This window comes from Kogia breviceps, chromosome 6 (assembly GCF_026419965.1).
Source record: "Kogia breviceps isolate mKogBre1 chromosome 6, mKogBre1 haplotype 1, whole genome shotgun sequence".
NCBI lineage: Eukaryota > Metazoa > Chordata > Mammalia > Artiodactyla > Physeteridae > Kogia > Kogia breviceps.
Genome location: NC_081315.1, coordinates 45,542,714 through 45,556,819, shown reverse-complemented (window position 1 = coordinate 45,556,819; position 14,106 = coordinate 45,542,714). Strand labels below are relative to the sequence as shown.

General features: G+C 43.1%; 1 protein-coding gene and 1 pseudogene across 2 annotated transcripts in view; one reads left to right on the top strand and one right to left on the bottom strand.

The window, feature by feature from the left end:
• Nucleotides 1–14,106, top strand: part of CRACD (capping protein inhibiting regulator of actin dynamics) — a 150,302-nt gene that overhangs the window by 71,163 nt on the left and 65,033 nt on the right. Inside the window, exon 2 of one of the 2 annotated variants that reach the window (XM_067035775.1) lies at nt 9,125–9,296. The gene's annotated coding sequence lies outside the window, so the exon portion shown is untranslated. Of the gene's footprint in view, nt 1–9,124; nt 9,297–14,106 lie in introns of those variants that run through there. The other variant, XM_067035774.1, reaches the window with a different exon arrangement.
• Nucleotides 4,006–4,486, bottom strand: LOC131758153 (coiled-coil-helix-coiled-coil-helix domain-containing protein 2 pseudogene; annotated as a pseudogene).

Here is a 14,106-nt window from a genome sequence, read left to right as displayed (position 1 = left end):
CTCATGCACATGCACACATGCCCGTGCAAAAACACCTCCTGCTGGCTCTGTTTCTCTGATTAAACCCCGACTGATACAGCCTCAGATATCCCTAAAGCTTTTGTTTTACCCATTAGTGCTGCCAGCTGGGCCCCACACCGATCCCATAGGTGTTGGGTGTTCAATAGTATATGTTGAATTGAAATGAATTTAAGGTGTTCAGCCCTCGTGTAGAGGTATCCTTTGTTGAGGTAGTTGGCTGCTGCACCAGATATGCAGGGCAAGGTATCAGGCAGCTCCCCGGCCAGTATTCTCCGCTCAGAGTCGGGCGTTGATTCACAGCACCCTCTGAAACTCAAGTGGCAGAAATTGGCAGTGAAAAGAACCACCACCCACACGTCTTCTAGCATGTGGGAGAAATGTGGCCAAACACTGAGACTTCACATGAAAAATCGTATCTGCCTCTGTTACTGCTTCTCAGTATTATTTGGTTTCTTTTGTGAATTGTTGTGAAACATGTAAAAGGGGGTTCTGAGATAGTCCAATGGTGAAACATGTAAAAGGGGGTTCTGAGATAGTCCAATGGGAAAAACCAGAAAAATGAACAATTAATGTGGTTTGGAGAAACAAAGGGCCAAAGAAACGATTGGTCCTTGCTTAGACCTAGTAAGTACAGTACAAACCTATTTCAGTAGGTTCTGCTTAGCATGTACAGTCAGTTTTGCTATAACATGACATATGTATTGCTGAAAATCAATGAGCTATGCAGAATCACAAAGTGAAAACCAAGGGCTAATGGAAAATGGGATAGCAGCACAACACAAAAAATTGTGACTTATTTAAAAGGGTAGGCACCTAATAAAAATTGTAGCACAGTTTTACACATGTTAAATGATAATGAAATGAAACAATACTCCAATATATATGGTACTTTACCTTGAAAAAGCCAAAGTTTTCTCGTGGACTAAAGCATCGGACGGCTGCAACTTGTGAGTTATCGTGAGGCTGTGGAAGGGATTTTTTTCCCAAAATTGGACAGAAAGCTGTAATACCACATGTGCATGGGTTTATCTCATAACACAGGTGGCAATCTGTGGGAACTGGTAGACATTTGAGGTGTATGTGTGTGGGGGGTTTATGTGTTCCTACATACCTCAATTCAGCTGAGTGCAGTTTTCCACACTCAATGTTTCTCGTGGGTGGGATAACATATGTCAATCACATTGGAACATACTTGCATTTTCAGAACAAGTGTGATTACGGGGCTGACGGTGCTGCCTAAGGAGATCACCACCCTTTATCTGTACTTTCAAACTCCCAAAGGTTCTTTGTAAGTTTGGCACAAATTCATTTGTTAGCAAAAAGTAAGGTGAATATAAATGTTTTCCAGAAACACTGCATTTGATTGTAAAGCGCTGTCACAGACCCCACTGGGGTTTAAGTATGCCTATCTACAATCTGAAAACTTCTGATTTCTAAAGCATGTCTAGCTCTAAGGGAATAGGGAACAGTCCATCTGTATACTGAGTGTCTGTTTTGTGTGAGGCATCGTGTTAGGACACGGTACACAGCAGTTGCCTGAATCCTATAATTTTACTAATTTAAGAGGAATTTTGCAGTGCTTTTCTTAGCCCTGGAACATCAGAATACTTTAGAGAAGAAACTGTTCAGTTAAAAAAGATTGCTAGACATACACTCTAGTAATGTAAACTCATGTTTACTGAGCAGTGTGCTCTGGAATTTAGGGGAGGAATTTAGTGTGTATAAAATATATGGTACCTAAAGAAACTAAAAGATATTTGAAAGAAATAGTGAAGACATTGTTTCCCCGAGTGTGTTCAGAGGAACACTAGTCATGATGGATGTCCAGAAAGTCAAGTTTGGGCAGCACTGCGTATTCTCTGCTCTTCTGGAGCATAATAATATAAGCATATTAAAGACTCTGAAAGGTCCCATAGTAAAGAAGCATGTTTAACTTTGTTTAATGTGGATTCTCAAATGTACTGGCCTCTGAATAAGAACCTGGTACTGACCCACAGAGCACATTCTGAGAAACTCCAGACTAAGACATTTATGATGCTCCAGATTAACTATGAGAGGAAATTCTGTTTCTCATCTGGAAGTGTAGCATATAAATCCAATGCAGAGAAATTGTATGCTTTTATTATTTTAGGTTTAGAAATGAAAATATAAGAAGTGCATTCTTCTGACAAATGGAAAATGAATCAGATTTGCTTGACTTGCCCAGTGATTTTTAATTTTTAGAATCTTCTATATAAACTAGCAATTATGATGATGCAGCCATCAAATGGTATGTAATTATATCCATGAAATAATGGATAGTGAGTACTTTTTAAAATGAAAACAAATTCCCTAAAGTAATTATTGGATGATGAAAATAAATTAATTCAATTCAGTACTTAAAGAATGAAAATTACTGTGATCCCTGAAGCAGTGTATGTGCAGATATAGGTTCTTTCATGTGAAAAATTATGGCAGAGAAATGCTGAAATATTAAGAAAATGTGACACCCACTGTTTTTTCTCCTATTAACTCAATCTTACCATTTAAGATGGTCAATTTCCACAGAGGCTGGTAAGCAGATGTTTCATAGCTAGTAAGACATGGGATCAGGATTCAGGCCAACTGCTCTCATCTCTGGGGCCTACATACTTAACTTAACCCCTAACTAGAGCTGCAGTCATTAAAAAAACAAATTTAGTAGAAATATCACTTCTTTCTTCTCCCTCCCCTCCTCTCCCCACTGTCCCAACAAAAGTAAATTTCTGTTGTAAACTTCTAAAATGCCATTCTAAATACTTTAATGTTAGAGAATACTTTGTGAAGCCATACTCCTTCTATATGACAGTTGTATTCTGGAATATTAATAGCATTGCAGAAGTGCTGTTTTACTGCATTGTGAAAATTGCTTTGATCTTTTAGGCCCCATCTGTACAAATATATTCACAATGACAATTGGCGTTATTTGTCAAGAAAAATAGCTGCTGTTGATGACTGTGCACTTAATCCAGTTGATTCTGGGGAGACAGATAGTTATTACAGCCCCCAAATCATAAACTGATCATAAAATAGTTTATCGAGTGGCTATGTGCAGACACATGCTCAGGTTTCCATAATGGTGATCGTAGCATAGGATTGCAAGTGTGTCATAAAATTTAGTTACTTGTTTTTTTTGGAAAGAAAATCACTTTATTCTAATTAGTTCACAAACAAAAGCATGTTTAAGAGGCCACACAAACACGCACCCAGCCCCAAACTCAATACCATCTCCGTGAGCTTCCATATGGTGAGAATACCCGCTTCCACTGCAATCCTGAAGCACAAAAGCTATTAATGATTGAGGAGAGGTTTAACTGGTGGCTTCACACTTTATATCTTCACTATCAATTATATTTTTTTTGTTTGTTTTTTTGTCTTTGTTTCTGTGGTACGCGGGCCTCTCACTGTTGTGGCCTCTCCCGTTGCGGAGCACAGGCTCCGGACGTGCAGGCTCAGCGGTCATGGCTCACGGGCCCAGCCGCTCCACGGCATGTGGGATCTTCCCGGACCGGGGCACGAACCCGTGTCCCCTGCATCGGCAGGCGCACTCTCAACCGCTGCGCCACCAGGGAAGCCCTATCAATTATATTTTTAATGTTAAACCAATGTGGTCCTGAGAGATGATTTTTCATGCCTCCAACTGGAACTTCTTTTTTTTTTTAATTTTAAAAAATAGATATATTTATGATAGCAATTACAACCAAAAGTTACATAGGACCAAATTTTTAAAAAGAGAAAACCTCTATGGAAATACACTTTATTGAAAAGCATAGAAAGTAACCTAAATAAAGAGAAATCATGTTAATGGACAGGAATATTCAATATTGTACAACTTTTATCCCAAATTGATCTATAAATTACATGCAATTCCCATCAAAACTCTAACATGCCTTTTGACAGGGCCTGGCAATTTGATCCTAGAATTCATTTGGAAGAGAAAAAAGTCAAGAACAGTCGAGGCAGTCCTCAACTGGAACTTCTTGATGAAGCTAACCTGTTCGCCAGTCTGCACTGTTTTCAGCACCTTGCTGAAACCTTCACACAGCTTAAGGTCACCCTCGTTCTGGGCACACTCCAAAAACTGTTTCACCTCAAAAAAGCATGGGCCACTCTGCTGCTGCTGTGCAGGCTGGGTTCCCCGAGGCTCCTGGTGAGTGATGTCAAGCCTTGAGGGCTCAGCATTACTTCCTCCACTGGAGCCACCAGGGAGGGCATGACCCAGAGTGTGGCCGACGGCAGAACCCACAGCCACGCCGGCTGCAGTGGCTGCCATCTGGGCCATCAGACCTGGCTGCTGGGGAAGAACAGCAGGGGAGACAACAGCAGATGGTGAAGCTGCTGCTGGTGGCTGAGCAGTGGGCGCTGGCCTGGGCGCGGTTCTCATCTGAGGCGCCCGGCTGGCCGGAGGGGCCACACGGGGTGTGTGGCTTCAGCTTCCACGAGGCATCTGAAATGCACGGCGAAGCGGGGTCTAGAAGAACGAGATTTGGAGACCGGGGCTGCTTCTTAGTACACGCCTTTTTGATATAAAAGATCTTAGACCTAAACATTGAGAAGAAAATTGGGGAATCAAGTAAATAAGAGTATAACTCCTTCCCTGATTTATAAAATTTTATTCCCTATTAATGTTGCTAAATCACAGTTTGCTGTCCGAATGTTGGGTGAACCTCGTTGCAATTACTGAGTTTTTTCTAAAGTTAATCCTGGAAAAATAATTAATTGCCACAGTCAGTAATAATATAATCATAAAAATAAACTTTTAAATTTTATTTAAACTGTAAAGGTATTTCTGACAGGAATGTAAAATTAATTTCGGAAGTGAGAATGGGGGAAATTTTTTTTTTTTATAACTGAGACGTCACCAAACACTAAGACTTTGAAGCAGACTTCTAACAAAAGCTTCTGTGTTCTGACTCCTCCTCCGAAGAAAGACTGGTATTCTTAGGACTTAGAATCTTTTTTTTTCTCATGAGTAAGAGGATTGTTTGTTGGATGGAAAGTTCAGGTAGGTTTTACTGTTCTTTTACCTTCCGGGTAATAAGTAAGGCATTGATGAAGCAGCCTTTCCCAAGTAATTTATGAGAAGAGCGCTATCTGACATCTGGACTTTGACACGTCTTCCAGAATGATGTGTGTGGACTCATGCCAAGAGATTGCCCATATAACATGCAGCACAAAGTCCTAGGCTGCCTGGATTACAAGCAGTCCTCAAACGGCCACCTCTACAGATAGGTCACCTGAAGGAGGCCATTCTGTACTCGCATGAAGCCCACCAAGTTCGCCGAGCTGAGGTTTCCATACCCTGGTGTCCTCTCCCAGACTGTCTGTTCACTTTCTGCCCCAACCCCCCAATATGACCAGTGCAGCAAATATTTTATCTGGTGGCTGCCCCCATTCAAGACACTTGAGGCAGGACTTCCCTGGTGGTGCAGTGGTTAAGCATCCACCTGCTAATGCAGGGGACATGGGTTCAAGCCCTGGTCCGGGAAGATCCCACATGCCGCGGAGCAACTAAGCCCGTGCACCACAAGTACTGAGCCTGCGCTCTACAGCCCATGAGCCACAACTACTCAGCCCATGTGCCACAACTATTGAAGCCTGCGCGCCTAGAGCCCGTGCTCTGCAACAGGACAAGCCACCGCAATGAGAAGCCCACGTACTCCAATGAAGAGTAGCCCCTGCTCACCGCAACGAGAGAAAAGCCGAGGCACAGCAACAAAGACCCAAGGCAGACAAAAATAAATTAAAAAAAAAAAAAGACTGAGGCATTACTCAGCCATAAAAAAGAACAAAATAATGCCATTTGCAGCAACATGGATGGACCTAGAGATTCTCATAGTGAAGTAAGTCAGAGAAAGACCAATATATGATATTGCTTATATGTGGAATGTAAAAAAAAGGCTACAAATGAACTTATCTACAAAACCGAAATAGTTACAGATGTAGAAAATAAACATGATTACCGGGGGTAATGGGGGGAGGGATAAATTGGAAGATTGAGATTGACACATACACACTACTATATATAAAACAGATAACTAATAAGGACTGACTGTATAGCACAGGGAACTCTACTTAATACTCTGCAATGACCTATATGGGAAAAGAATCTAAAAAAGAGTGGATAGGGCTTCCCCGGTTGGCGCAGTGGTTGAGAGTCCGCCTGCCGATGCAGGGGACACGGGTTCGTGCCCCGGTCCGGGAGGGTCCCGCATGCCGCGGAGCGGCTGGGCCCGTGAGCCATGGCCGCTGAGCCTGTGCTCCGCAACGGGAGAGGCCACAACAGTGAGAGGCCCGCGTACCGCAAAATAAATAAATAAATAAATAAATAAATAGTGGATATATGTATTTGCATAGCAGATTCACTTTGCTGTACAGCAGAAACTAACACAACATTGTAAATCAATTATACCCCAATTAAAAAAAAAGACACCAAGCATTACAAAGGCCCTCATCAGCCTTCTTGGCTGACCATGTAGACCAAGTCACCCATCAGTTAAATACCCATTCAAGAAACTGTAATTTAATTTGCCTTTAATTATAGCTGACTCTCTTGGTTCCAGCTCAACTGAACCCCACCAAATCCACCTAGATTTTAGAGAAAGGGATGACTTTTTCCCCCCATCAATAAATTCTAACATTCTAAAATTCTCTACTTAGCTTAAAAGCTAGATTTGTGGGCCCAGGCTGGAGGTAATGATGTTATCCTAACTGATACTTTTAGAATTTTGCTATGGTCTTTTAGAATATTTCTGATTAGAGAATTTGGGGTTAGGTATTTCTACAGTGGGAAAAAAAGCAATTGATATAAAAGGAAAAAAAAAGAATTTTACCTCATAAATAAGTGAAATGTAGCATAAGTTACTGTTTGACCATTTACTATGATGCTGTCAAACTTAGAAATCAGATGTCACTTACATATTTTGAGCCTTGGACAGTTGTAGAGAAAGTACTCACTTATTTCATCAGGCAGTGCCAAAGACCAATTCTATAGTAATGTAATGATACTTGTGGCACCTTATAGAATTCTTTTAATTTAAATTTTTTAAATTGACTCATTTTTATATAGAATCAATTCTTCTAACATTTCTCTAATATTCTGTGGTGGTCTTCAAAAACTACTGATTGTAATTTTTTATATTAGCCTTTGGAGATTTTACTGATGGGAACCAAAAGTAGGTTTTGTGAAAATCTCTGGCCTATACTCCTGAATAAATAACCACTGAAAACATACAGACATTCTGAAATTAAACCCTCCAATTTTGGGTGGTTTTTTTAACCATTTTAAAATGATCTCAATTATATTGCACATTTCCTTGTCTCTTAAATAATTGAACTCTGAGGACTACATGCTTAGCACAGTGCCTTATGTATGGGGGCATCTGCTATGTTGTAAATCTCCTTTCCTTTTAAGGGTGATACAGTATGTTATCTCAGGGATCGATGAAGTTTGAAGGTGTGTTTGTATTTATACTAAGGATTCCAGACTGTTATCTTTTTGTAACTGGTGATTATACTTTCTGCTTCCTCACTGTCTCACACCACTGCTCAGAGCAAAGTAGTTTCTTCCTCATGTCAGATTTTCTGAGAACTCTTAGTAAAGCCAGAACTGCAGATCACCAGAGGAAATGAGATGACTACCTGAACATCATTAACCTCATTTTTATACCCAGATCTCTCTGTAGACTCTGGCCAGCAGAGATCTGGGGGCTCTGATACCCAGCTGGGGGCTCGTACCTATGTTTTGTGCAAGTACTTTTCTATACACGTTGTGAGTGTTCATCTGTCCTTTTCCCTCAAAGCTCCTGACTTCAGCTTCCAAGATACGTTTCCCGTGACACAGACAAGTAATTTCATCTCTCTGGGCCTTAGGTTCCTCATCCGTGAAATAGGGATGTTAGTAGTATCTACTTCCCAGGGTTGTTTTGAAGATAACTGAGTTAATATCTGTAAAGGTCTTAGAGCAGTCGTGCATAGTAAGGGTTAAATAATTTTAAAAAAAGATTGACCACTGTATAAATGACTCTTTAAGCTTCTTAAAGAAAAGGAAAGATCTGAGAAGATACTTCTCCTAGTAGAGGGTGATTTACACTTTCTTTTCCAGGGTAGGAATGGAGTAATTTGGAGGGATTTGTACCTGAAGGAGCAGAACTGAAAGGTATTACCTAAAATATATGTAGAAAGTGCTGGCAGTGAGCCTGGGTCCTGACTGGATCAAGTAATATATGGAAAGATGTTCATAGCAGCTCCTCTCGGGGCTCTTCATAGTAGATCTTAAAAGGAGACAAGATGGGGCTTCCCTGGTGGCGCAGTGGTTGAGAATCCGCCTGCCGATGCAGGGGTCACGGGTTCGTGCCCCGGTCCGGGAAGATCCCACATGCCGTGGAGCAGCTGGGCCCGTGAGCCATGGCCGCTGAGCCTGCGCGTCCGGAGCCTGTGCTCCACAACGGGAGAGGCCACGACAGTGAGAGGCCCGCGTACCACAAAAAAAAAAAAAAAAAAAAAAGGAGACAAGAGGAATAAACTGGAAATATATTAGGATGGAGGGAATCGGGGACAAAGCTTATGCCAGGAGTTAGCAGTTATCTTCTGTTACCTAACAAAGGCTGAAAGAGAGTGATTATCAGGGGAGATGATATATATATGTAAGTCACATACATAGATATATAAATCTTTTAACCACCTGTCTGACTTAGGTGTTTTTCTCAGCTTCTTCCGTGGAAAGGGACCGTGGCCATCTGCTTTGTTAAAAGAAAGCAGGCAGCAGCTTCGTGTGGCACGTGCAGGGGATGCCCTGCCGACCACCATGAAGTTGGGAAGCCCTTCGTGGTGCCTGCGGGCGCTTGTCGAGAGCCGGGGGATGGGGGGGTGGCGGAGGACCCATGCCTGGGGCCCGCCTCGCCCGCTGCTGTGGCTGCTGCGAGCACCGGCTGCCCAACGACGGTGCTGGCGCGCGGCCGAGTGTCTCTTGGCTCCAACAGCCGGGCCGCCCTTTGCCCCGGCTCGCAGCCCGGTGGTAATTCGCTCTAGGCTCAGAGGGGCAGCCCTGTCAAACTGCAGCGTGTGTTTATCTTGTAATCCACAGACAAGAAGAAGGGAGGCAAATTCCAGCCTTTGAAGAAGTTGTTTGGCAAAAGGAAAAAGAAAGGCACGTCGAGGGCCCGGGAGGCGTCTGCAGGGCGCAAGTGTCGCTCTCCCCCGAGTGTCAGCAATGGGACCTTCTCTTCCGACGAGGAGACCCTGGAGGACAGCCTGAGGTAATCACTCGCACTTCTTTTTCTGACCTTCAGCGGAGTTCCGGGGTGGGGAATGGGGTCCCGAAGGAGGCCCAGCGGCATCCTCATGGGCCCCACTTCTGGGAGGGTGGAGGACTGGGGTGCGTGGCACGCTCTATGCAGAGATGTTACCTCGGGGAATTAGCATACGTGTCTGGCCTCACTTTGTGGGAGAGCATAGGGATGTGCGCCTTCATCTTGCTGCCCTCACTGGGGGAGGAAGGCAGCAGCAGCTCACTGCCTTGGCTCAACCCAAGCTCCTTGGGTTGGAGGAGACCATGTCCCCCTGTCCCGTTGCCTGACAAAGAGGAAGGGTGGTTCGTACACTAGGTTTTACACCCGCGTTGAGGATGCAAATTGCTGGGGCACAGGGTGTCACCCTTCATCCTCCTGGCCATGTCTAGCAAGTTCCAGAACCTGCCTACAATGGGGCTTTCAGTTTCTGCTTCTTGTTCTCTCTCTCTCTCTCCTCCCCTCCCTTCTCCCTCTCGTCGTCCTTCTCCTTCGCTCTCTCTCCTTGTTGCTCTTTCCTCTTTTCTCTCTCGTTCTCTTCCTCTTAGAGCACAGGCATTACCTCTGGCTGTTACCGTGTCAGGAACTCAGACAAACAGGGTAAGAAGGTACTTTCTCACCTGAGTGCTGGGAATTGAAGTCAGAGATGGTTACGTTCTGCTACCGACAGCTCAGAAGTCAGCTCCTCTGAGAAGCCTTTTCCCACTACCCGCTCTGATTTGTTTGCCCTTGACTGCCTGGCTCCCGCAAAGAACTTGTTATTTTCTCTGGAAATGATTGATCGGCTAGTCTGTCTCTCTCACTCAGCTGCCAGTTCTATGAAGCCAGGGACCAGGTTTTATTCAGCCTCACCTTAGGCACTCAAAAAGTGTTTCCTGTGAATGACTGGCACTGCGTTAAGTTGCCCTAGTACGTGTTGAAGGCATAGATGATGTAACCTGTGATATTCTGTGTTTGAAGGACAAAGACGAAAACAGCCTCGGTGGTCTGTCTGTGAGTCTGTATAGTGTTGTCAACTACAGTTGAGCCCAGATTACAGAATCCTCAGGCAAGCCATGCACATTAAGCATTACGGTGCCCACAACAGCATTTGTTAGTCCTAAGTAATGCTGACTCTTTTCCTCCACAGGCCTATATTGGTTTCCCATTGTCTTTATTAAGGAAACTATTGAATTTAACCAAAGAGAACAATTTAACTGAAATGAGAACACAGCTAGCACCAAACTAACCCAATTGTTGGAATGTCAGTATCAATATAGAATTGAGTATTGTCCAGCAAGAATCAGGTTTGACTTTACTTTGGTTTCTTCCCTTGCAAAATAGGAATGTGAACCTTTTTGCTTCACAGCATCAGAATGAGGTACAGATACTAAGATGTGACCAAGTAGCAGTTTAATGCAAAATCTGAGATCAAGTCTGGAAAGTTCTCCTTTGGAAGGACTGTCCTATGAAAACACAACTTGTCCTTTTTATAGCAGGTTATGGTTTTGTCACGTCTCTGATTTCTTGCTGAATTTTATTAGACTCTTAGAAGACCCTAGACCCTTGTTCTCTTCCCATTTAAGTGGTATTCGGTTTACCCCTTGGGGTTTTCCTTAAGGTTTTAAAACTTAAAGATTTTAAGATTTGCCTTGGGGAAATCTACATTGGATCAAACAGCTACATTTCCATTAAATGTAGGTAATGTTACCTGTTCTTACTGATAAACCTATATTTATGAGACATATACTATATTTTAATTATTTAATACTTATTTTTATAATACAGGAAGCTAGAAGGATAAGCTCGGGACGATGAGTTTAAAAAAGGCTCTTTAAATGTTTTTAAAATTAAAAAAATAGGAAAGTAGAAGTTGCTTAAAATATATATTCCCTCTTTCTACTCAGAAACTTCCAATTGAAAAATAATTCCACCCACAAAGTAAATATTACATGCATCACTTACAGTATAGCTGAACTTCTGATTATTTGCCCTATTTACAGATGGAGAAAATGAAAAATGTTGCTTCCAACAATTCTGATTTTCAGTTCACTGTTCAGTTAACAGATATGTTACTTCACATTGTGTAAGGATTCAAAAAATGTCTGTGCCTTTTATTTGCTATTTCCAAAATGGGCAGCTCTCACTAAAGCACAAAAGTCAAAATTCCATTAACATGATCTCTGGTGGAGGTTCCAAGGAGGCAGATTTCAGCCCAATGTGAGGGAAAATTTCTTAATTACTAGAGCTGCTTAAAAATGGGGAGGCTGGATATATGCCAGAGGCATTGGAACTGATGAAGGGCAATTTCTGCACTGGGTGAGAATTTAAAGGAGCTGAACTTTAACGTGCTGTCAAACTCTAAGAATCTGTAATTCTAGAAATGTCTCCATGGCCCAAAATAGCTCTTTATTGATCTCCTTCTGCCTGAAATTTCTCATTTCCTTTGGGTCCAAAGCATTCTGTTCTCTCTAGGTTAGAAGCCTTTATTTCTCCTAGGCTACTACTTTTAAATGTGAAGGAATATTTTATTTTATTTTATTTTTGCGGTACGCGGGCCTCTCACTGCTGTGGCCTCTCCCTTTGTGGAGCACAGGCTCCGGATGCGCAGGCTCAGCGGCCATGGCTCACGGGCCCAGCCCCTCCGCGGCATGTGGGATCCTCCCGGACCGGGGCACGAACCGTGTCCCCTGCATCAGCAGGCGGACTCTCAACCACTGCGCCACCAGGGAAGCCCTAGGCTACTACTTTTAAATTACACATGCCTATGGGAAAAGCAAAACAGTAAAACGTGATCAGTTTTTAACAATTGAATGTGACTTACTTGAGTAACTAAATACAGCTAATATTGTGTTTCCCAAAGTGTGTTAAATAGATGTTAAATTTAAAAGGGGGAGAGGGACGGGGCTTCCCTGGTGGCGCAGTGGTAGAGAGTCCGCCTGCCGATGCAGGAGACACGGGTTCGTGCCCCGGTCTGGGAGGATCCCCCATGCCGCGGAGCGGCTGGGCCGGTGAGCCATGACCGCTGAGCCTGCGCGTCTGGAGCCTGTGCTCCCGCAGCGAGAGAGGCCACAACAGTGAGAGGCCCGCGTACCGGAAAAGAATAATAATAATAAAGGGGTGGGGGAGAGGGTCAGTTTGACAAAGAGATCTGGGAAATCCTGCACCAAAATAAATTAAATAGGATTCTTTACATGGGACTTCTCAGATCTTTTACTATGCCAGTGTGCACTGGGAATTTCCAAGAAGAGGGAGGGATGTAGTTTGCAGCATTTCCAAGATTTAACCACAAATTTTTGTTTCACAGAGAATATCCATTGGTGTATATTAAAGCTACCACGTATTAAACTTAATACAATGTGTTTTGCGTAGGTGAATTCCTGTAATATTTACTGTGACTCTGAGATTGACACTATTATTCCCATTTCAAAGATGAGAAAACTAGGGCTAGAGAATGACTTGCTAGTAAGTTGCTGAGCCACTATTCAAGCAGTAATGAGTACATTGCTGCTATTCTGCCTCTGTATTCTGCTGCGGCTATACTAGGGAGCTAGTCCTATGGCCCTGAGTTGTCCTGCTGGTCCTGGGTCACCAGGCTCAGGTATCTTCCTGCCTTCAGCTGCCTGATGGAGGCTCTGCTACTTTTTGGGACACCACTTGTCCTACTTCCAATTTCTGCCTAACACCTCGCATTTACTGTGATCACGCATAGCTACAGCACTTTATAGTAAGCGCCAACTGTAAGCATGGTGAGAACCGAAGGGGCTCCATGGAGGGTGAGCTCACTGTGGGGCTGGAGCAGATAGGAAGGGGCTCAGGAATGAGGAGAACTTGAGCTGTCTCCCAACAAGGGACGGGACTTGGAGTGCTGAGAGGCAAGGCACGGGTGTTTCAGATCAGGAATGGCATGAGCAGAGACTTTCACACAAGAATGAGTGTGACGCAAATAGAATAGGAGGAAACTTTCCAACTCTTTATACGAGGCCAGTGTTACCCTAACACCAAACATCACACACAAAAGAAAACTACGGGCCAATAGCTCTTATGAATAAAGACATACAAAATCCCGGACAAAATATTAGCAAACAGAATCCAACAACATATAAAAAAGGATTCTACACCATGACTGAATGGGATCTAAGCCAGGGGTACAAGGTTCATTTTATATACAAAAATCAATCAATAGAACACACCATGGTAATAAAGGGCAGAAACCACATGATCATCTCAGTTGATGTAGAAAAAAGCATTTGACAAAATCCAACATGATAAAAACACTCAAAACTGGGAATGGAAAGGAACTTCTTCAACTTGATAAAGGACATCTACGAAAATCCACAGCTAATATTATACTAAATGGTGAAAGAATGAATGTGTCCCCTTGAGATTAGGAAAAAGACAAGAATGGCTATTCACATAGGTTATAGCTAGGACAGTTAGGCAAGAAAAAGAAATAAAAGGCATCAATTTTGGAAAGGAAGAAATAAAAGCTATCTATTTGCAGATACCATGATCTTGTATATAGAAAATCCTAAAGAATCCACAGATAAACCATTTGACTAATAAAGTTGAAACAGACTGCAAAATACGAGATTAGTGTTTCTGCACTTCAATGTACCTACTCCTCCTGAGAAGAGTCCAGGCTTCCCGCAGCCCTCCTGTTAGTCCCACTGGCCCTCCAATCAGCCAAGGGAGCTCATCTCCCCTGTGTCGGACCCCAGGACTGGGGCACCCAATATGTGGCTTGAACCCCTCACTCCCCAGGGAGGATCTCTGCCCATATAATCTACCTTTCCCTCTG